Below are 23,682 nucleotides of genomic sequence, written 5' to 3' on the forward strand. Positions count from 1 at the left end.
TCTCTGCCCGTCACCGTCTCCTGCTGGAGGATGGGGTTGTTTCCCAGCAGTGCTCCCCACGGCCACAAATTATCCCTGCTCCGGATTTTAGGTGCTGCTAAGTAGCTGAGAGTGTTAAAAAATAAGTCCAGAATTTACCAGCTGATTTTATAAGAGAGGATCTGCGGGCATTAGGCATGAAGCAAATGTCAAGAGCAGCTTTTAAAAGCCTTTAAATTTTAGCCCCAGACATAGGTTATATTAAAGAAAAAAAAAAGGGAAAAAAAAAAGCAAAAAAAAAGCAATTCCCCTTTTTGAAGATTCTCTTTTTAAGAAAGTGAAGGTTTTTTTTTCTCCTTCCCCACTAAAAATGCCTCTTCAGTGTCCACAAACCTCATGCTGCAGGGGTCGAAGCCATGTTACTGCCCTGAGCTTGGGAGGGGGCAGCAGACTGCAAATAGGGGCCAGCCACAGCTCATTAGCGTTCTGCTGATTGCAGTTGTGTTAATTACCCAGCCCCATTTCCATGCATGCCGGGCTCTACGTGGTGCTGCACAGCCTTGTCGTTCCTGCCCAGGGAAGATCGGGGCAGAAAATGAGATTTTTGAGAAATTGAGAAAAATGAGAAATTTTCTTTCCGCAAGAAAAAGTGAGTGATGTTCTCCTGCAGCTCGTGGTGTGCCAACCCCTTCCGTGAGGATGCTGCAGGAGCTCGCAGGAAGGTGACAGCAAGCAGGAGGACGTTTTTGTCACTCGGCGAAGTGAAACGAATCCCGGCGTGATGCGGGATATCACACTGGCCAAAGCCAACAGAGCCCTTCGGCACGCGGGGCTTCGGCTGGCAAAACAACGTGCCACTTATGCGCTGCAAGCTGCAACTGTAAAGCTTGTTTGCTGCTGCTTAAATTTGCAAAGGCTCCTGGCCAAGATAAAATAACCAAGGCCAGGGCTAGCTACCTTATCACAGTCGCGCTCTTTCAGCCGCATAAAGGAGCCATTTTTCGAAGGAAAAGCTCATTTGTGTATCCTAAAAGCTGCAGCGTGGGCATGGTGAGGGCTGGGGTTCGCAGTTGTGATGGTGCTGAGCGCCAGGAGAAACAAACCCCGCGCTGGCAGAGGCGTTTGGAGGTGGTTTTGGAGCTGGGGAAAGCGGAGCAGGCGGCACGCAGGAGCTGCTGGAGAGCTGTGGGTGCTGACTGCTGTGCCGTGCTGCACTGTGGTGGTGGCAAAGCCTTGGCAGGGCATGGGGCGAGCTCACCCCATACACGGTGTCTGGGATAAGGGCAAGGTGTAAATTAAGGTTTTGTGCCTCAAAACTGTGGCTGAAGCATCCCTGCAGCAGGGCTCGGGGAACCCATCCCCACTGGCGGTGGCCCTGGTGTCCCACTGTGCCCGCAGGACCAGCACTGGCTGCATTCCTCTGTTTCCTCTTATATTTATATTTATATTTATATTATTTGTATATGCTCAGCCTGCTCCTCTGCCTGTCTCTCAGCTGGGCCCAGGCTCCTCTTTAGGTTTTAATGCTTCAGCTCCTGGAAGAGGAGGTGGGAAGCGACAAGACGGGGGCAAAGGAAGTTTGTGTTTCCAAAATAAATAAATAAAAAGTGATATTTCTTAAAAGACACCTGGCTACTGGGGAGCAGGCTCCTCACCTGCTGTTGTGTGGGCTGCCAGTGTGGGCTTTTGCTAAGCGTGGTAGAGATGTGGCCATGACGGCACAGAGCAGCTCTTCATCACGAGAGCATCCATCCTACCGCCCCTGCATCGTCCTGGTGGCCCATGTCACTGCCAACTCTGGTAGCCCCTTTCCTGGAGAAAAGACCTGTGAGTCCCAGCGGCAGGCTATGGGCTCTGATCTCAGCCAGGCCACCACGAGGGGACCACAGCGTGAGGACCGAGGTGGCCACCACGTCCCCAGCAGCTCCTTGGGGCTCACCTGCCCCGCTCCAGGAAACGGCGGCGAGGGAGCAAACGGTTGTGTGAACACCCCCCCGCCCCAAAAAAAAAACAAAAAACAAAAAGGAAAAAACAACCTCCCACAAAAGCTGCTGAAACAAAGCAGGAAGAGAGGGCTGAAACCGCAACGCTGCCTCTGCAGAACCCCGCTGCGGCTCCAGCCTTGGGCCAGCAGGGCAGGGAAGGAAAATCTCGTGCCCTGCAGCGGGAGAGGAGGACGGAGCCGCTCAGGGCTCTTGGGCAGCCCCGGGTTCAGCTCTTGGCTCGGCGTCTCCCCTGTGTGACCTTGGGGAAGTCATTTAATCGCGGTGACTCAGCTCTCCATCTGCACATCAGCCCGATAACGCTCCCCCTCGCCTATCTGCCGCTTGTATCGTCTGGTCAGATTATCGAGGCAGGAACTGTTCTTGCCATTTCTATGGACACTGCCCGGCACCGCGAAGCCCTGATAGGGCTGGGAGGTGTGTGGGGCTCGGCGCAGGGGGTCCTGGTTAGGGTGGGGGGTCCTGGTTGGGGTTCGCCCCCCGGTGGGCAAGCAGCAAGCCCAGAATAGGGGGGCTGCTACCTGGGGGGTATCGGGGTCAGAGGTGCTGTGCTTCCTGCAGCCACAGCTCCAAGCAGATGGAGGTGGGTGTAGGAGCAGGTGGAAAGAAAAACTGCAAACCCAAATGGGTTGCATCCTCAGGGAAAAGCCATGAGGCAGGGCAGGGGGACACAAAGAGCCCATGTGTGCCATGCATGTGCACTTCACCGCCGCATAAAGGGCGTCCATCCCATCCGCACGGCTCAGGCAGCTGCCTCTGACAGCGAGGCTTTGGCTGGGGCTGTGAAAAATCCCTTCCTCTTGTGAACTGGCCCCTTCTCAAAGCCGGGGCTGTTTAAACTTTCTGTCTCTTGTGGCCGGGCTGCAGTGGGGCCGCGTGGCCAGAAAAGCAGCTGGGGAGGTCACAGCCTCGGGGGCTGAGCCCCGGCATCACCGCAAGCAGGGGTTGGGGGGGGCCGTGGCATCCCCCGAGCCCATCGGGGATGAGGAGCCGAGCGCCTGACTCCCAAAAATAGCATCGGATCCTGCGCCGTCAGCTGGCCGTACCTTGGCACCCCTCCGCCGCTCCGCTACTGCCGGGACTCACTTCCACCTCCCATGAAATATGAATTTCTTGGCTGCAAAGGAAAGGGAGAACTATGTCAGGAATCTGTGTTTGGCTTGGCTGCCGGCACCGTGGCTCCGAGCGCCTGGGCTGGGCTCTGGCAGGCGGCTGTGAAAAGGAGGGGTTCCCTCCCCAAAAACGCCCTGCCACGGCCACACCGAGCTGGGTGCCCGCAGAGCCAGAAAACCAAAGTGGGGATGGAAAACCAAAGGGGTCTGCTTCCCCCTCTCCTGTATCCCACCCCATCCCCTGCATCCCACCCCATCCCCTGCATCCCAGCCTGTAGGGTCCTCGCCCACATTCCTGCTTGGGAATGGGGGCAAAGAGCACTTTCAGGAAGCTCAGGGGGGTTTCAGGGGTTGTTGTCTCCCTGCCAGCTCCTGGTCCAGCCCAGAGTTCAGGAGCTCTGCAGCAAAGCGCTGGGTGATGCTCACAGCACCCCGGGAGTGTGCCTGCTGCTTGGCCAAAGCCAGCAGCAGCTCATCCCTCAGATATTAACCCGTCAATTAAAGAGGAAATCACAAGCCAGCTCCTGCATGGCACAGCAGGTGGGAGCATCTCCTCGGGAGGGACACGATGGGTCCCTCATCCCTGCTTGTCCCCAGGGAGGGAGACTGGGGCTGGGGACCGGGGTCGGCACCATGCTGGGGAGCGAAGGAGAAGGTTTGGTGATGGACACGTGCTTTTTCTGAGAAAGGCTGGGGTGTCCCTTGAGGAGAAGCCACGGGATGCTCACAGCGTGGGGGTGCTGAGCACTGGTGCAGAGGCTTGAAAAGGACATGGAGGGGCTGGAAGCGATGCTGGTGAGCACACACACATGGATGGTTTGGTCTGGCTCTGTCAGGGCGAGGAGCACCGCAAGAGGCTGTTTCCAGCAGATTTTTTTTTTCTGGCCAGATGAGGAGTTGGAAGGTTATTTATAAAGTTAGCTTCTTGCTCACGATGGTCAAAAATTGATTTTCTGGATCCGAACAGCTTTGAATTTCCAAGCTGGTGAGAGTCCAGCTTTCAATCTGGATCCAGATTTTGCGGAGTCCTACTCCTTCCTCGGCCTGCTGTAACACAGGCTAGTTTCAAACGAGCGGCGGGCATGTCCCTGCGCCGAGCCGAGCCGCTGCCCGGGCACCCTGCGGGATGTAGGGGTGCTGCATGCCAGGGTCTCGGCGCTGTGCCCAGGCTCCCTCCCAAATATCCACGCCGCCTGAGCTGGAGGTGCTGGCAGGTCTGGAAAATGCCCCCCAGGGCACCTTTGAGGCGTCCCACGCATGGAGAGGGTGGTGGAACGAGAGGAGGCAGGGGAAAGGGCTCAGCCCTGGCTGGAGGTCACCCCAGCATGCTGCCAGCATAAGAAGGGACGGGTGGATCGAGGCAACCCAGCAAAGCAAATCCCGTAAGGCCCAACCCAGCACCCACAGGAGCCCGGAGCGGGGTGTAAACCAGCTGCAGTCACTCACGCTGGTCCCATCACAAGGCTCAGCCAGCAGCTGCTGAGTCCTTCCCAAAGGCAATAGGAAGGCTGATGGTAAATAAATGGTTCGGGTTTGTTTTGGTATGGGCAAGCAGAGCCCTCCAAAGGGCCTGATCTCCTCAAGAATCCCATGGAGGAGGCACCTGAGCACCTCCTCTCGCCTTGCTCGCCAGCCCCCAGGACTGCGTGGGTTTAATCTCCTCTGGGGATCAGCAGAGGGGCTGGGACTGACAGCAACATCTTTGTGGGGCTGTAATAAAGAATGACTATTTTGACATTTGTTTAAGAAATATTAATCTTTCATTTTCCTTCTAAATGCTCCTGTTTGCTAAGGAACTATCTGTTACCTAAGTGCTCCGATAAATCTTCTAAGGTAAAATTACATGTTAGATGCTGCCAGAAGGGTACATTTAAGAATGCTTCCCAAATTATCAGCTGCATTAATCTTAATTACTTCGGTAAAAGTAGAGTCTGGCATTAGGGTGAACTAAATTGAACGGGTGTTTGTTTGTCTTTATCATATCACATATTTGAGATCATTTAACAGGACGCAGATAAGAGGCGCGGGGCAGCGCGGGGCAGGGCAGCTGCCTGCTGAAACCGATGGCTCCGGGTGACAAAGAGCAGCCAGGAGGGGACCGCAGGAGCCCTGGGTCCCTGCCGCAGCAGGACCTGTCTGGGGCAGGGCAGAGGAGCAGGAAAAAAGAGATTTAATACAAATTAACTCTGCTTGGAGTGATTCAGGAAGATCAGGAGGGTCAAAGCAGGCTGGTGCCCTGCAGAGCACGGTGTGGGGGCTGCCAGAGAGCACCGGGGCACGGGGTTGTTTCTGCCTAAATCCATCTCGTTTGGATGGGACCAGGCTCTTGCTTAGCACATTGCTAAGTACTCTGAGGCACAGACATGGAACTAAGCACGGGATTAAGCGCTCTCGTTAGCCAGGGCCTTGGAGAGGTATCGAGTGCTGTGGCTGCGCAATCGCTGCATCTCCCCAGGTCTGCGTGACCCGGGCAGATTCGCTATCAGTGCAGAGTGAGCTTGCATAAGCCAAAAGGGGCTGGGGAGGATTTTCCTCTCCCTTTTTTTTAATATTTTACAAGACCTTCTCCATCCACACCCCTGTGTAAATCATGACGAGCGCGCAGCTGCTTAAGGGGAGCTGGGGGAAGATGGTGAGCGGTGACGGTGCGCGCTTGCGGAGGTGCTGGTGGGGGACCAGGTTTTGGGGAGCCCCTCTGCAGCACCCGGGTGCCCCCAGCCCTCGTGGGACAAGGAATGAGGCCGATGTCATCAGGCATGAGCTGGGCTATTGGCGCGGCACGCCGGCTGCATCCCCCGTCCTGCTTTCCCGAGCTAGGGCCCTGCTCTGCACTTCCCGCCCAGCCTGTTGTGACCCAAAAAAAGGGAAAAAAAAAAAAAAGAAAAAAAAAAGAAAAAAAAAAAAAAAGAAAAGGCAATGACACCATTCCCAGGCCAATATCACGTTTCCTTCCTCCCGGCAGAGCCTGGGTCTGCTCCAAGCTGCCTTCCCCTCTGCTCCTGCTCACAGCCCTGGTCAAACAGGGACAGGAAACCCGAGAGCAGATGAGAACATCACCCTTATTTTCACCCAAGCCTCATTTATCTTTCTGTCCTTTTGGCATCCTTTTTGTCCCCTTCGCTCTGCGGCACGTCTGCCGCAGAGGCTGTGCTGGGACGGGGGGGCCACGGCCACGGTGCCAGCGTCACCCTGTGTCCCCTCCTGCTGTGCCCCAGCCTCTCTGCAGTGCCAACAGTGTCCCTCTTTGTGCCGGTCCCTTTCTCACCACTGCCCACATGCGACGAATGTGGTGCTGGCACGCACCTGGGTGCACCCGATGAGCTAAAATCAAGCCCCCAGAACTCTCCAAAACCCAGCCAAGATGCCCTAAACCCATCGGCATGTTCCTGCAGCACCAGCAGCGCCAGCTCTTCCAGCCCCTCGCCATCGGCATCGTCGCGCCTGAGCCGTGCTGGAGCCAGGTTCGCCGCGGGAGCGGGCGAGCTCCGATGGAGCAGAGATCGGAATCTGCCCCGCGCTCATCCGGCCTGCTCTGCCTTTGCATAGACACACACACATCCATTGCTCCGAGGGAAATGAATTGGCTCGTGGCGATTAGCGCAGCCACAGACTTCAAATGAGGTGGGTGCCGTCACCGAGCTCCTGGTTCAGCCCTCGCTGGCTGCTGCGGCTCCTCAGGTACTGGAAGTCCCCCTTCCTTAGGCAAGCGGCTGGGGACAGCACTGGTCCCATCCTTCCCACATCTATTCTGCTGTCCTGTGCAGGACCGGTGACATCGGGTGGCGGTGGCCACCCTGGCTGCGTCCCCCCCAGCAGGGTCGCTCCCGTCCAGCCCGAACTCGTTACCGCAGGATCTGATAGGAGGAGACTTCGGCAAGATTTGGGGAGCTTTTAAGCTGTCAACTTTCCTGTAATTGTTAGCAATGTTTTAAATAAGCTCTCCTCTGAAATTCTGCTTCTGAAAGACAAGATTAATGAGCGTTTCCTTTGGGGATTTATTGCGCTGTTAATTATTCTCTTCCAGAAATTCGGTTCGGAATATTATCAGCTTTTTTTTTTTTTTTCAATTAAAAGTGATAATAATTTGCCCCGTATAAAAGAAAAGTGGATTTTAAATATATACATATATATATAACCCCTTCCTGATTAAGTCTAATAGCCGAGAGAGCGAGCTGAAGGCGGCGGGGGCGCGCTGCAGTGCGCACCCGAGCCCTGCAGAGGGAAGCAGAAGCCGGCCGCAAACTGCAGCGGGGCCCCGGGCTGCTCCGAGGGGCCGGGAGTGGTGCTGAGACCCGGCCCGGGCCTCCGGTGCGAATTCGGTGCGAATTCGGTGTGATTTCGGTGCGACTTCCAGGCACCGAGCTCGCCAGGAGGTGGCCGGTGGGAGGTGGATGCCGGTGGGGAGCGTGCAGCGGGAGATGTCTGCGGAGCTGGTGCTTTGCAAACAGTGCTTGATCACCAAAAAGCCAGGATTTCACCCCAAAAAAGCCTTTCTGCACCGGGAAAGTTGTGGGGCTCGCACCGGGACAGCCCTGGAGAAGGGGCTGAGGTCTCCGAAGCGCAGCCTGGGCCGGGTTCGCACGCTGCTTGCGCTCCCCAGCAGACATTCCTCGTGTGTCTCCCAAATGCAAAACATTCAGAAAATGCTCCGAATACAAATGCTTGCTTGGTGGGGGACGGATCCGATTACACCCAGGGCACAGGGGGGGAGCAGGCCCACGCATGGCTTTGCTGGAAAACACCCTGCAGACCGAACGAGAGCCCCAGACCACGTCCACTGCAAGGTTTGCTTTAACCCCAGGCTGTCCCCGCTGAAGTCGGGCAGAAAAATAGAAAGCAAACGAGATGTTGAGCTAAACGCAAAGCTGGCTGAAATGCAAAGCTGGCCGGAGATGCCGCATCCTGGCACGTATCTCACAGGGATGGGCACTTTGGGCAGACCCCCGGTGGAGCACCCATGGGTGCGCTCCCATGCGCTCCCCTGGGGATGATGGAGCCGTGCTTTGGAAGCCACCAGAGTGAAAAGCCCTTCAGCTGGGCCCTGGGTGGCTCTGAGCAGCAGCCTGCATCGTGTGCCCAGACACCCAGGTGAGAGGCACATCGCGGGTCAGGTGTGCTCTGAGTCTCGGGAGGGCAGGGGCTGTGCTCCTGGAAAGGAGCAGGGCTGCACCGCCCTCTCCCCGTGCTCCATCCCTCTGCCCACCCACGCTCGCCCGGCACACGGGGACCTCAAACAGCCACAAACGCGCACACACTCCCCCTCCCCACGCCCCACGTCGGCTCACGCCCACGCCCGCCCGTGCCACACCGCGGTGTCACACTGTCGCTGGCGCAGCAGCGGGGACAACCCCCAGCACGCGCCTCGCCTTACCCACGTGCCGGCGCCGTCCCCGCGCTCCTGCCAAACCCCGAGCGGTTTTTGCTGACCCGATAAGCCCGGAACAGAAAGCCCCACTGCGCGCACTGCATACCGAAAGCCTCCTGCTCGGGAAGCTGCTATCAGCGCTGCCGGGAAAGGCGAAGCAGGGCTGTGGGGCAGGGCAGAGCACTACCGGAGAGGCCGGTGCCTGTCCCCACGCCCCGATGCTGCCCCGCCGGATGCTCGCAGCCCCCCTCGGCTGCCCGGACCTGCAGCTGCGGCGCAGACCCCGAGACGAAACCCACGCACGCAGCCGTCCCCATCCCCGTCCCCGCCAGCCTCCAGCGCTCGCGGCGAGCGAGGGTTTTAACGCGGCTGCTGCCTGCCTGCTTAATTTACTGCCTATTTACTCCTTTTCTTAACCGATGTCCTCTGGAAAAACCGAATGCGACCAGGTCCGCGCTGCCCAGCCCCTTGATTTATGTCTGCTCCAGAACATTTCCCCATTGTTCGGCCAACGGTGTGCGTCAGCGCCTTGCAATCCTCCGCGCGGCGAAGGAGAAGCAGATGGCTCCTGGCCTGGGGGAAGGGGAGCGCCTGCGCAAGGCAGCAGTGGCCGGGCAGTGCGTGTGTGCAGGGGGGCTTTTTGGGGTGTCCCCTCCCCAAATCCGGGTGGATGGAGGTACTGAGGGGGCCTCCAAGCTCCCACCTGCCCTTGGGGCTGGAGCAACCGCATCGGCGCAGGGAGTTGCACCTGATGGAGGGCACGAAGCAGGATGGGTGCCGTGGCAATTCGTTGTCTTTTGGTGGAGAAAATCCATTTTGGCTTCCTCCACAGCTGTTGCTGAAAGACCGGCTTGCCATCACCTCCAGCATGTCGCACGATATTTCTGCAGGACGGGAGCAAATCCGCCTTCAGGCAGGAGGATTCCCTTCCCTCTCGCATTTGGGGCTTTGCAGCAAACAGCAAGCACCAGAGGACGGAGCCTGGACTGAGACACCGGGGGGACAAAATACGCTGCTATCAATTTTTGCAGCTCAGCGCGGTGACAGCGCTGACGGCGCAAACACTGCGTGCCACGAGCTGCCGAGGTCTCTGCCGGGCTCCCAGCGCACCACGGCACGATGCTGCCTTCACATCTGAGCTGCAAAACGCATCGGTGGAGCAGTGCCGAGCTTTCAGCCTGCACCGGGGCATCGGTGAGATGCGAGCGTCGCATTTTGGGCAGCACGGCCCCCCCCCCCCCGAAACACGAGCTGCCTGGCATCCACCGAGCCCCCTCCTGCCTGCCTGCCCCGTCTCGCGGCGGACGCCGAGGCTGAGAAATGCCCTCTGTTCTCCCCGGGAGCAGAAAAGGCTCGGGGGCCAAAAAAAACGTGCGGAGCTATAAAAAGGCTGATGAACAGAGGCGCATTCATGGCGCACTTCAATCGGCTGCTTCGTAAAGATGCTGCGAACGCTCGGGAGCTTTACAGGAGCCGGCAGCCCCAGCTGGGGAGCAGCAGGACGGCAGCACCCGGCCGCCTCTGCCTGCACCAGGGGCTGGGACGGGCTTGGGGAGGGTTTGGGGGCTGACATTAAAGCCCTGATGCCTGCACGGAAGGACCCAAGGCAGGCGCGCTCTGCCACGGTGCTTCGTGAGGTTTCCTCTCCCTTTTTTCCAGGTGAGACCAAGGTATTGATGCGGTCATCTCATGCCCACCTATCTCCAAATCGGTGCCTGGCAGCGCAATGAAACCAGAGAGGATTTGCACATCCTGCGCCATAAAATGCCCGAGTTGGGCTGCTCGGACCAGGCTTATTGATGACATGAGCCCTGCACAAGCCCCCACTTCAGGGGGTGACCTGCAAAAAGCGTTCTGCCAAAGCGGGGCACCCGCAGCCCCCCCCCGGGTGGCACATGGGGAGGGGGCACAGCACCAGAGGTCCTTGTGGCTCTCATACCCTCGCCCAAACCTCAGGAAACAGGTCCTGCCCTCTGACAAAGCCAAGGCATCACGGGATGCTGCAGTGAGCCCACCATCATCGAGGCGATGGGAGGCACACATTTTGGTCCCAAAAGCTTTTCTAAAGTCCCTGTGCCCCCAGCGCAGCAGGAGAGGACACAAAGCACGAAATAGCAAGGTGGGAAAACTTGCTGAGTCCCCACGCATTTCTTCTGCTTTTTTTCTTTTCTTTCCCTTAATTTCCTTTTCTTTTTAAGCAGGCACCATCCGTGTGCAAGCGTGGCTGAATAATGCCAATATTCATCGGCGGGACAAGCCCAGGCTCTGTTTCCTTGGGAGGGAGGTTTTCTCCAGAGAACCGCCGAGCGACAAAATCCCCTTCCTCACACTTGTGTATTTTTCTTTCATCAGCTGAGAAATTAGCACGGGGGATCGCGGAGGGCTGGAGAAAGGCATCGTGCAAATATTTTCCTTTTGCTGGAGGTGAAAAAGCTGCGGGTACAGCGCCGTGCTGCAAGGGGGGACAGCGTCCCTCCTCGACATGTGCTCGCAAGATGCGAAGCGAGGACGGGGAATTTCCCTTCTGCTTCGGGGCATCACTTTCAGGCCGAGCAGGAAGATGTGTAAAGCACATCGGCTAAGGAAGAGCCGGTCTGAGGGAAGGATGCTGTTGCCCTTCCTGCAGAGAAAACACAGATGCAGCTGCTCCGGGGGCTGAATCACAACGTGGAGGTGATGCTGCAAACAAAAGGGAGCTGAAAAGCACAGAAATAGCCCCAAAATAGGGCCTCAACCCAAGCATGGTGGCTCACTGTCCCCCACTAAAGCTCACGCACCCAGAGGGCACCTGCATCGCCTGCAGGGAGCTGAAGGGCGCTGGGAAGGAGACGGGGATGGCTCCGAGCATCCTTCAGGTTGGCCAGTCCTGCTGCAGAACTGGGGGGAACTGGGGAAACTGGGGCCAGCACCCTCAGCCCGGGGCACGTTGCGGTATCAGGGAGCGGGCTCCAAGCTTTCCAGCGTGTCTCAGCTCTTTCCTCATCTTCAGCCTCTGGAGGATTAATGAAAAAGAACAAAACGAACCCAACCCTCTGGGAGTCTGGATAAAGGAAAAAATGTGTATTTTTACCTCCTGGCTGGAAAACTGAATTCTTCCAAAGAGTGACAATTTTTCACACACACACACACAAAAAAAAACCCCACAAATAAATCTCACTTCTGAAAAAAGGGAGAATTCCCCTCATTAGGGGTTTTCTCCAGCTTTCCAGCAGCGGGAAGGGGCAGGAGCAGGGTCAGTGCCCCCGCTCCCAGAGCAGGCTCATCCCACGATCGTTTTCCTTCCCGGCACAAACCACCCCAGACAATACCTAATGCCATGGCCACCGGAAACTATTCATTTCCCTCTGCTATTTAGCAACGACCGACGCGGTGCTGCTGCAGCCTTAGCACAGCCCGCATAGCTGCGCAGTGAATTCACAGGCCGGCTGGATTTTTCCTTCACCTGGAGATTCAATCCGGGTGGGAGCACGCGGGAGCCGGTTGCAGGAGGATGTGCAAGGGTTTTGTGCATGCAACGGGACGAGGATGGGGCATGCGAGCTCTTATTCTCTTGCCTGTTCCTTGGGGTCATGTGCACCCTCCAAAAAGCAGCACGAATTCGGAGGTGAAGGGGGAATCTTGTGAAAGCCACCACGGGGCTGCGGAGCAAATAAACGCATGCACCTCTCGCCGCCGTGCTCTTTTTTCCTCCCTTTTCCAACAAAACGGTGCGAGTAATAATTTTCGCACATGGTGCCGGGCGCGAGAGCTGCCGTAAAGTGGCTGTTTATTTCATTACCAGCCACCGGCTGCTATCGGGTTCGGGGAGAGGGGGTGTTGGAGCAGGGCCCCCGTGCCCCGTGGGGTATCGCTTTACTCCGCCGCTTCCTGCCCAGGTGAACCCACACAAACCCGCCTGTGTGATGGAAAAACGTTCGGCACCCCAGACACGTTTCCCCCGAAAACACAGCCTGCGATTCAGCTTCCCTCCCCCGGCCTTCCAAGGCGCCCTCCTTTTAACACAGAAAGTGGCATTTATCTCAGGGATTCCTCAAACCCGCAGTCCAAAAAGAAAAAAAAAAAAAAAAAAAAAAAAAAAAGAATTAAATATCCGTCTGCGCTTCCGTCTGCGCGCCCGTCTGTGTGTCTGTCTCCACCCGCACCCAAACGGGGCTTTTCCAGGGGTTTGGGTGGCCCAGGCTGGGAGCAGCCTCAGCGGAGACGTGTTTTTAGCCTGGATTCCCCCAAAAGGGAGCGTGGGTGCAGGGGCTGGCTCGCGGGGTGGTGGCGGAGGAATGCTGGAAGTGGCAGAGAGGCGTCACCAAAGGGAAACCAGCAGCGGCCAGCCCCAGCCTGCCCCATATGTAGTAGGGTAAAAAAACCCTCCTGCACGAGTGACCCTACAATAACAAGTGGGGATTGACAAGAAGAAAGGGGTTTGTGGTGCTGAGTCCCCCAAAACTGAGCCGAGGCGGGGAGATGGAGGCACAGCGGGAGGACAACTCCCTCGCACCCGCGTCTGTCCCAGCGTCCTGACACCCAGCCTCCTTCCGCTGGCCACCCTTTAATCTTCCTTGCCGCGGGTTTCTAAACTGGGAATTACAGTAGTCAACTAGAGCAGGACTTGTGCGTGTTTTTTTTAAAGCTGTTTCTCAAAAACGCGTTACGAGGACAGCAAAACCCGCTGCCTGCCTCCGTGCCATCCGCAAGCACGGCGGGGTCTGCAGGGGGCGCGGAGGACTTTGCCCGTGGTGCCAAACCCAGGAGAGCCGGGGGGGGTTGCTCGTCCCTTTTATCCGCTGCCAGGCTTTAGACGGTCAAATCCAAAAATCCCTGGAAGGCAGGGCTTGGCACGGTGGGAGCCCAGATGCTGCCTCTGCCCTGCTGCTGTAATTATGCCACCAAACTTAGAAAGCAGCGGAAGAGCCGCGTGTAGTGCTGCAATTAGGAGGCTGTTTAATTGCGGTGCGCTTGTGTATTGTTTTCCTCTCCGTGGCTACAGCTGCCAACAACCAGCCGAGCATCAGCACTGCAAACCCAGGCACCGGGGCTCCTCAGCTCATGTCCCTGAGCACTGGCACTGCGGTGCTGCACGGGGACAAGGGGGACATGGGGCTTGGCACCCCAAATCTGAGCCGTCACACGTCTATGGCAGCAACAGAGCTGGCCGGTTCATCCATCCAGAGAAGGAGCCTCGAGAATGCGTATCTGCTGATGGAAGGTGCTTTCTTGGAGCAGCAAACATCGCTCTCTCTCTGGGACTCCCCTTCTCCTGCCCACGGCATGCTGCCTGTCCCCAGAAGCGGCGAGGAATGATTTCTCCCTGTCAGCCTTGAGATTAAAATGGATATATGCGTGGGAACCGGCGGCGGCAATGGAGATGACACAGGAGAGCAGCTGATTTATATCACGCTGCCCCTGCGCGCGCGGCGCATAAATCTGCTGCTTTTCATGGAAAAGCGTGAGTCGGAGCAGCTCCTCGCGCCGCCGCTTATCTGCTCGCCGGGTGACTCAGCCCCAAGCTGGGCTCCGTGCGAGGCGAGCGCGGTGGGCAGCCCCGGGCTTGGCTGCAGGGGCTCAAAGAACCCGGCCAGAGCACTGTCACCTCCTTCTCCCACATTGTATATGTGGAAAATAAGGGTATAAGGGACAAAAAAAAAAAGGTTTTTAGGCTTGGCTCTTTAAAGCGAGCAGTCACAATGACTTAACTCTCACATTTCATTATTTTCATCTCAGAAGCAGCTACGCGATGTGAGTCTGAATGATGAGAAGCACCTGAGGATGCCTGCTGGCAGGGGGAAATCCCTTCTTTTTCTCCATCCTGCTCCCAACACCTTCCCCATGAACCACCTTCTCCCATTTGGGTCTTTTAGAGGGGTTTGTGCGCAATTGCGGACCACAGCTCGATGCCCATTTAAACTTTATTCTCCGCTCTGCCAGAGAAACCCTGGAAGCTGCTGCTGGCACCGGGCGTGCCGGGCTGCACCGACCTATTCCAGCTTTCACGGGGCCGGGCGCCCTCCTGCTGCTCAGCCCCAGCTGCCCACGCAGCACCGCTCGCCCTTCGCCGTCGCCTTGCTTTGCCTCCCCGTGGGCGCAGGGGCTTTGCCGGAGGAGCCGGCCGCATCTCCCTGCCCCGTGCTCCTGCTCCTCTTGTTTTCACAGCTGACGGCGGGGCTGGGAGGCTGCGCGTGGGGACGGCGAGAGGAAGCGCGCCCGAGGGGCGGGAGGCAGCTGCGGCCACCGCTGCCTGCACCTGGGCTGCTCGGGGACCCACCGCGATGGTGGCGCGTGGCCAGCCCGGCTGGATGGGCAGCGCGGGGCGCTTCGAAGCCCAGCATCGGCAGGTGATGGGCAACCAAACCCATCTGGGTCTTGCAGAGCATTGAAGAAGCTGCTGCTGCTTGACCCGAGGTGTCCCAGGGTGTCCCAACCACCCCGGGCACTTGGTGGGAACAAGGATGCTGCTGGGGGAAAAGTCCTGGCTGAGCCACGCTGCGGGGAAAAGGCGAGAGAGCCCTTCCTTTAGTGAGCTGCCCTCTGCTCAATAATGTCCTGGGCAAAAGGGAGCATACATGTATGAGCAGACCTTCTGGGAGTTCCCTCGTTGCACCCTGCTGTCGGATGCTTCCCACCAGGCTGCGGAGAGCTTGGCTGCATCCAATGCGTCCAGAGCATCCAGCCAGCGTCACCGCGCAACGACTGCCACCAGCGTGTCCCCCTCTGCGAAAACAACAGGCGAAGAAAGAGCACTTTTGTTTCTTCCTCCTCTATTGACACAGCTGGGAGGGCTGGGGCCAGGACAGGGTTCCTCCTCCGCCAAAACGCTCGGGTGGTGCGGGGAGAGGCCGAGCTCCTTCCCCCGGCTCACTGCGGCTCGCGGGGCACAACCAGAGCATCCCTCGGCCGCCCTCGTCCCGTGCTGGGGCTGGGGCCTTGCAGTGGAAGAAAAACGTTCAGCTGCTCCCCACGGGCACCCCCTGGGCTCTCGGCCCCAGGAAGGACTTGTCCTGGGAAGACGGCTGTGTGCAGAACACGAGCTGTGGATGTCGGTGCAAAAACCAACCCGGAGGAGTCGCTGAACCCACCCTGGGGCTTTGCACCTTGCCGTGCCGCACTGGTGAGCCCGCAGCCAGCCGGCCCCTCGTGGCCCCGTGCCATGCTGCTTTTACCATTAAGGCACAGCCCCTCTGCCTCCGCTTTCTGCAGAAGAATTCACTGTGCTGGCTTTCGATGATGTCTAACCCAGCTATTTCAGTGTCATTTCTTCGAAGCACCCCGACCAGCGCTGTGACGGCATGTGGAGGAGATTCACCAATAAACCACGGAGAGGAGCTGCATATCCCCCAGGGAATGAAGCCCCCGGCGCTGCTGTGCGGGCTGGAGGCAGCGCAGCTCCTGCATCCGCTCAGGGGAACGGAGCAGCCTCGAGCATCACCTCCGGGCCGTGGGGATCGGGGATCCGGGCACTGGTACGGGGCCGGATCCGGCTGCCCAGCGGTTGCGTGATCGGTGGGTTTGCTCCTCTTCGCCTCCAGCCTCCGAGACGAGAGACAAATGCAAAGCATTCCTTTATCTCCCTGCCTCTCCGGAATGACAGGCAAAGCAATAAAATGCTTTTTTTTTTTTATAGAGCTGTAAATTTAATTTCCTTTTAAACCATTTGCTTCCACTTAGAACTCAATGGAAATCCTGCGCTGCTGGCAAAGCTGCAGCTTCCCTGTCCTGCGATCAATGTATGGAAGCAGAAGACTGCAGCTTTTGGATGAGCTTGAAAGTTTATGGAAGGGAAGATGGGGTGGGGGAAAGAGAAGAAAATTCTTGGGGCATTAAGGGCCTAGTTTCCATCTTCCTCATGAACCTTTCTCAAGGGAAGAGCTTGAACTGCTTTGTGGTGGCCTCAGCAGCACAGTCAAAACAGTTTCTGCCTGCGGCACACAAGTTCAGGGCACGGCTTGCAAGGGGGAGAAAAATCACCATTTTCTGCCCTAAAAACACCCGTGGGGTAGTAGGCTCGGTGCAAACCTAGGGGGAGCTCATCAGGTCAAGGCGTCCAGCTGCCAGAAGCAGCATGGGCTGATGCATGTGTCCAGCATCCTTATGCCATCGGGAAACCAGAGTGGATTTTCCCTGCTTAAAACCAGCCGGCGAGGGAGGGAACGGCGCTGGGACAAGCACCCAGGGCACGGGGAGAGGAACATCTTGCTGCACGGAGCGGCGGTGTTATCCTGCAGAGCAGAGCAGGACGTTGTCATGAGACAACCCACTGCTCTGGCCATCCCTCCCGGCAGCTAGCGCATCCTCGACGGAGCTGACGGGCGCTGCGGCGGGGGCTGACAGCCCCCAACAAGAGCAGGCATTGGGCAGACCGGACTGGATTTGGAGCATTTGCACAGGAGTTTGCATCACACACCCACAGCAGCTGCTGTCCCATGAGGAGCAGGATGGATGGACAGACAGACGGACGGTGCTCCGGCACCGTACAGGGGGTGCCCGACGCATTTGGAGCCCACACCTCGCCCCCCAGGGCTGGGCACCTCGAGCCACGGGACGTATTCTGAGCACCCGCTCTGCATCTCCTGCCCAAGGACGGCGGCCGTGTCCCCGCCACCCACCTGGCACCCCAGGACGGCTCTGTCCTACTTGGGTTCCCCGCAAGCCCCGGCTGCGCGGAGCTCCCCGTAGCAGCGGCTCCCGGAGGATGGAGAGGCCATTCCCCTCGGTCCCGGGGGAATCCTCCTCAGCTCGTGGTAGCAGCGCTTGCCCCGTGGTGCTGGGAGGGAGCGGTGCTCAGCGGGCGGCACAGGCACCGGGGCTGTGGGAGAAGGGAGCAGGCAGGGTCAGGGGGAAAGGTCTGCATGGGGGGTGCTGGAGATGGGAGCCATCCCCGTCCACTCCGACCCTCTCCAGGTGTGCTGAGCCCCCAGACGGGGCTGCCGGGACCGTTCCCATTCCCGGGGCACTTTCTGTGGAATTTGGGAAGCCTCGTGCTGTGCTCCCAGCTGGATCCGTGGCACCTATTCGGAGACAAGGTGTGAGGAGCAGGGGGCGTTTTGGGGGTGAAGTTTTGGACAGGGGCTGGCCACCCGGCCTGGAATCCAGGCAAATTGCAGAAGCCAAGCAGAAAGTTAGCTTCATTTTCCAACGACCCAGACAAGCACAATCCTGCAAGCACCACGGCGCTGCGCAGCAATTCAGGACTCAGGACTTGACCCATTTCCACCGCCCCGGGTCCCAGCAGCACGGCTGGACGCTGAAAACCACAACCACGACTGGCAGCCGAGTGCCCGAACCCCACGGGCTCCTTGAAGCAGCAAATCTCCCGGAGCAGCCTGCTGCTGTTAGGGAGCGGGGACGGGGCAGATTTGTGCCACGGGATGCTGCTTCTGCGAGCTCCTAACCCTGATGCTGAGCCGGCGCGCATCCTTTGCAGCCCCAGCCCTGGGACGCGCGGCCGGGGCGATCTGTACAAAAGATGTCCCTGGTGCTGGAGGCTTCAAAACCCCAGAAGTTTAAAGCGCAACATGAAGCCCACTTCAAAGAGCTGCAGCTTCCTACTTGATAACATCAGGAGTCTGGATCAAAGGCTGCGTCCTAGGAAATCCAGCACGGGACGGGAAAATAAAATTGCTTCCTCCAGAGCATTCCTTGCTGCTGAAAATAAGCTGCTGGCTTAGGAAAGTTAGATCGTCACGTTAAAATTACAGATGATGTCAGAGCGTGCTTCTCTAATGGCCTTATGGGGCATGGGGGTGGCTTGCCTGCGGGGTCAAGGGTCTCAGGACGCAGGTCCCAGTTCGGGAGCCCTGGGGAGCAGGAGGGGAGCATCTCGTGGGCTGCACGACGGAGAGGACGGTGGTGATGAACGCAGGGCAGTGGCTGAGACCCAAACGCCAGCCCTGCCCCGGGGGTGCACGGGGACGATCCTGCTCACCAGCAGCCCAGAATCACCCGCCGCACGTGGCGACCCCATCTGACATTGCGCTGGGATTTGGGCAGCCTTGTCACAGCCCACAGAAGCAGCTCTTCGCTGCTGCCTCAAAGCAAATCACACAAATCACTCCACAGGCAGGGGACGGGCTCGTCCCTGAGAAGCCACCAGCAGGGCTGGTGTCCCGGCACTGGCTCCATCTCAGGTTTCCTCCCGGCTTTGTGGATGCCAGCACCAAGACACAGGGGAAAAGCAAAGCATCTGATCCACAACGCTGACCCTGATCACACCGCGTTGAAACAATCCCAATTCATCCCCTGGAAAAATCACCAAGACCCTACAAGAGCACGCAAACACCACGCTGGCACTGCCCGAGCCTCGTGGGAGCAGACCCCCTTGCACCGGCAACCGCGTGTGATAGCATTCGGGATGCTCAGCTGCACCCCGTGCCAAACGATGCTGCCGAGAGCACGGGGAAATGATGCTGGGGACAAACCAGAGGGGAGGTGTCCTACATGCACGTGCCACCAGTTATTTGTGGAGCCCTCCTGCAAGCCTGTCCCCGTCTCCATCCCAACGCGCCGGGATGCGTTTGGGAGGTCCCCATCCTGCAGGTGGGTGATGGTTCCTCTCCTCCTCCTCCTCCTTCTCCTCCTCCTCCTTCACCTCCTTCTCCGCCTGCTCCCGGCTCCGCATCCTGCCCTGCTCCAGCGTGGGGACAGCGGCCCCTTTCTCTGCCAGCCGCCTCCGCGATGATTAGTGCCTTTCAGGAGCGGGCTGTTTTTTTTTTTTTTTCGCTAGCCGGCCCCAGATGAATAGCTCTGGGCAGAAGCGAGCAGACAGCATCCCCTGTATTCCACGCTTCATATGAAAACCAGATGCCGCGAGTATGGTTACAAATCAAAGCTGACAGGGGGACGAGAGGTTTACTTAGGAATTGAGAGAGGGCACGAAACCTTGCAAACGGGGCTACCGTTTGCCCCCCCCCCCCCCCCCCCCCCCCGGCACACAAACCCATAACTGCACCCCCCCGCGCCGCGAGGGGCTCGACACAGCCTGAAAAACGCCACCAAGCAGCCCCTCCGCCTTACCCTTGCTTTCCGCTGGACTTTATAAAAATGATAACTGGGATAAGAAGCCGTTACCTGGGGAGCCCTTTATTTTTGTTAGTTTTAACTTATCGCTGCCTGCATTTGGACAGCTGGTTCCGATTGCGCGAGGCGCGACCGAGCCGCGTGCGGGGCTGCTCCGGCAAAGCCACGAGGAAAAGCCTCTCCCAGCCGAGGTGGTGGCAGGATCCCGACGGGCACAGCGCCCTAATGAACCGTCAGCTCTCAGGGGGAGCGCTGAGGAAACAGCCGGGCTAACGGTTAGTGACAGCCGCAATTTCCTAATCCGCCCGAGAAATAAATAGGAGCCGCGTGGAATAAAAGCGTGGAGTTCAAGCCCGGCCCTCGCCGGGGCACGAGCAATGAAACGAAACGTCAGGGTTTATAAATGAGCCCTGGAGGTAAGTCCCCATCGGGGTGTGGGAAGACGCAGGGGGAGGCTTCCCGGGAAATGGTTTTGGAAGCTGTAGGGTCGGGGTGCTGGGGATGGCGCAGGGGTGCTCTGCAGCCTGCCCGGCACAGCACGCACCGGGGCGCACGGCCCGCTTAGCCAAGGAAAGCTGCAGACCTTGATTTTTGACACCAAGCAATACTGAAACAAGTTGCTGCTGGCCTTCAGGATTGATCCAGTGAAGGTCTCCTGGCCTGGACACATGGCTGAGTGGAAATCTCTGCGCGCTGAAGCCTTCGTGGTGCTGGTGCCGCCGTCCCAGGACGCTCGTGCAGTCGGTGCCGCGAGATTTCCCGGCCGCAGGCGAGGACACCCAGCAGACACGGGCGGCACGTCGGATTGCAAAACCCACCAGGACGCAGACCAGATCCGCACCGCGCAAGCCCCGGATCCATCCCCGGGACCTTGCTGCGAACCCAGGGTTGTGAAACCCTCCCTGGCCAACTTTCCCGTCGGGGAGCTCCGTTTGGAGGAAGGATTCCTCTCTCCTGGGAGCAGAGGCTCTGCGGAGCAACCTGGCCCTGCCTCCCGGCAGCCCCCGCTGCCGTCCCAGCCCAGGAAACGTTTCAGCCCGGGTGGTTGAAGCGAGCGCTGCGAGCAGTTGGCAGCGGAGATGGCTCGGCCTGGGGAAGTGCTCTGGGATGAGAAGTATGTGATAAATTAAGATTACTACTATTCCCCGCGATCAGCCAGTCGCTGGCTTCCAGCGCGCCGCTGGCCAGAAACGTCTCACCGAGGGATTCTGGCCTCGCCCCGAGAGCCTGCGGTTGAATGAAAGCAGATATTTTGCACCAGCGTCCAGAGGCTGATGCAGGCTCTCTCAGTGACAGAGAATTCACCACGGCTTTCGTAATCTCTTCCAAAGTTAATTATCCCCACTTCTAAAAGCCTTCCCGTTTGAATTGCCCAGCCTGCAGCCTCGGCAACCCAGACAGCTCAACCGGGAGCCTCTGCCACCAGGTGCCTTCCATCCCTGCTGCTCTTTCCAGCCTGAAATCAAACCTCCCTGCTCTTCAACAGGCTTAGGAGATTCAATTCCTGGATTCTCCCATATTTTTTTATGCACTGAAGCTGTATTAAAGCTTGTCCCTAGGCCCTCTGCAGCATCACACACTGCTCACACCTGGGATCACAGCCCCGACCCGGTCACTTTGCAGTTGGAGATTTGCTTCTCCAACCTCCACAGCACCTACAGGCTCCTGCAATCTCCCCTTGTGCTCCCTCCAAATTAACAAACAAACACAAAAACATCTAAAGAGCGCTCACAGCCCACCCACCAGCACACCCTGCGCGCGCGCGGTGCTCGGCTGTGCACACCCACAGCTCGCCCAGCCTGCAGCGCCGCAGCCAGATTACAAACTCCTCAGAAATGATATCACAGTCAACTTGGCACGAAAACCTGCTGATTTCGTGCAAAACGCAGAGCAGCTGATAGTTGCAGGCGGTGGGGCTGGCAGGAAGGGGGGCGCAGATGGAATTAAAATGGGGAGCGGAGGCAGGGGGCACCCATCCTGGCACAGCTCAGCCACGCTCCGGAGCACGGCTTCACCTGCTCCCACCTGCAGCGGCCTTCAAGGGAACAAGCCCACGTTTAACCCCGCCACTCAGGGTGATAGCCAGGGTGGGTTTTCATTAAAATCATCACCAGTCATCTGCACCAGTCATCTGCACAATCATTACCACCACTGCACCATCACCACGCTGCAATGTCACCGCGCTGCGATGTCACCAGCCAGGAGGAGCCGGTCCGCTCTGCTGGGGTCGGATAAATGGCAATGAAATGCTTCTCGCCCTGGAGAGAGAAGAGGCCACCAAAACGCACTCGGAAGGACTTTGCATGAAATAAACCCCCAGCCTGGGTGGAAATGCTACCGGGAAGCACGGCACTTGCAGCACTGCTGGAGCTGGGTGAAGCATTGTGGAGGAAAAATTACCCAAAAACACAGGTTGGAGCCACTGGAGATTAATGTCCAATGAAAAAAAAAAAAAGAGATGCACAAAAAAAAGCCCAAACTTCCCATTTCAGGAACAATACTGGACCAGGAAATACCTTTTTTTTTAAATTTCTAAGTGGCCGCCGATCACCGTGGCGCCGCAGCAGGTCCTGCACACGCGGCCACCCCCTGCGCAGCCGTGCAGCACCGCGGTGCTGGGCAGCTTCTCCGGCAGCACGGGGGAACCCTGCTGGCCGTGACACCCCGCCACCAGCTCCCTCGCGTGCCTCTGCACGCCGGCCAAGGCAAACACCATTGTGTCAGGAGCAGACAAGGGGCCGGTGCCAGCGAGGGCCGAACAGGCGGCTCTTTGTGCGCCCCGGCTGCCGGTTTAGCTCGGGGTTAGGGCAGCCGAAGCGTGCAGCTTTTCGCTCCGAGCCCTCGTTAATGGGTAGAGGAAATGAGCAGCGTTAGGCGGCAGGGCTGGGTTGCACGGGGAGGGAACGGGGAGGAAAGCGACCCTGCGACACGGGGATCCGGCAGCGGCTCGGCGGGTCCTTGCACCCAGCCAGCACATCCCCTGCATCCCGTCCCCTGCGTCCCGTCCCCTGACACCCAGGGACACGAGAACCGTGATGGGTAAGGACAGGGACGGTTTCCGATGGGCCCCCCAGGCTGCACAAGGTGCACGAGTCCTTCTGGGCTCGTTTCACGAATGGACTGAAATGATTTCAGTTCAGCTCAGCCGCTGAAACCTCCTCCAGCAGCTCCTTAAGCTCTCCAAGCCCAGGCTGCCTCCTGGGTATTTCCTGCCCATTTTAAAAGGACTTTTGGAGAGAGAAGAGCGAGATGCGTCCTTGGCATCCTCACGCCTCTCTGCTTTCAGGTTAGACACAGGGATTTTAGTGAAACCCTTGGCCCAGAGTGCCATCTCTCCCTGCCTGTGCTCGTGGAGCTGTGGGGACTCTCCGGTGGCTGCCACGAGGTGCCCGAGTCCCCAGCCCGGCTGGGAGCAGCTCGTCCTTGCAGCCCGGCCACGCACCCCATGCTCAGCACCCCAAATCTGGCACAGGGAATCCGGCGGTTTCACAGGCACATGAAGCATCCCGCGTGCCACTGCCACGCTGCGAATAACAGCCATCGCTCCCCGTGGCCCAGGAGCTTCACGGGCCCTTGTTTTGTTTTCAGCAGAGATAAAATGTCAACATTTTTAGGCACAGAGGGACGGCCAGAGAGCCTGACCTGTCAACATCTAGAATGGAAAACACGCTCGTCAAGTGCTTGGGATGAGGTTCTAATTACTCCCCACATACCAGCCTGCATAAATACAGCAGAGCAGTCCAAGAAAAGCACGCTTCAAGTACGAAGAGCTTTTCCCGGAGTTAAATGCGGTCTCCTTTTCCTTGGGAACCAGGTTTCCTCTCCTGCAGATAACAATCTGCTTCTGCTGGGGTTGCAGTGCTTTATCCCGGCCCTACAAGGCGCTGGCTCCCTGGACATTTCTCCCTGGAGGAAAAGAGCAGCACCCTTGGAGGCGATGGGAGTGGCGATGCCGCAGGACACAAGCTGGGCAGGCATGACGGAATGGTGCTGGGGTGGCCCCGTGGGTTTTGGGGACATCAGCTGCACCGACCCCAAAGGATGCTGCAGGCGAAGCGGGATGCTGCTGGCATCTCAGCCAGCTCTTGTCGTGCCCTGCGCCTTCACAATGCGGGGTTCTGCACTGTTGGCGCAATCCTGGAAAGGGGGATGTCTTTTTAAGGTGCTTGAAGAGGATGAGGAGGTTCTATAAAGTAATACTCTGCCCCCAAAGCTCGCG

The 23,682-nt window shown here is 58.2% G+C and overlaps 1 protein-coding gene across 8 annotated transcripts in view; it reads right to left on the reverse strand.

Moving 5' to 3' along the window:
- ZNF469 (zinc finger protein 469) overlaps positions 1 to 23,682 on the reverse strand; it is a 68,346-nt gene that overhangs the window by 16,737 nt on the left and 27,927 nt on the right. For 4 of the 8 annotated variants that reach the window (XM_050713294.1, XM_035566206.2, XM_050713293.1 and 1 more), the window contains one exon: positions 3,029 to 3,099. The exons of 1 other annotated variant lie outside the window; for it this stretch is intronic. The gene's annotated coding sequence lies outside the window, so the exon portion shown is untranslated. Of the gene's footprint in view, positions 1 to 3,028; positions 3,100 to 10,613; positions 11,139 to 14,435; positions 15,162 to 23,682 lie in introns of those variants that run through there. 3 more of the 8 variants (XR_004781713.2, XR_004781712.2, XR_004781711.2) reach the window with 3 other exon arrangements.

The sequence above is a fragment of the Cygnus atratus genome, chromosome 12 (assembly GCF_013377495.2).
Source record: "Cygnus atratus isolate AKBS03 ecotype Queensland, Australia chromosome 12, CAtr_DNAZoo_HiC_assembly, whole genome shotgun sequence".
NCBI classification, from domain to species: domain Eukaryota; kingdom Metazoa; phylum Chordata; class Aves; order Anseriformes; family Anatidae; genus Cygnus; species Cygnus atratus.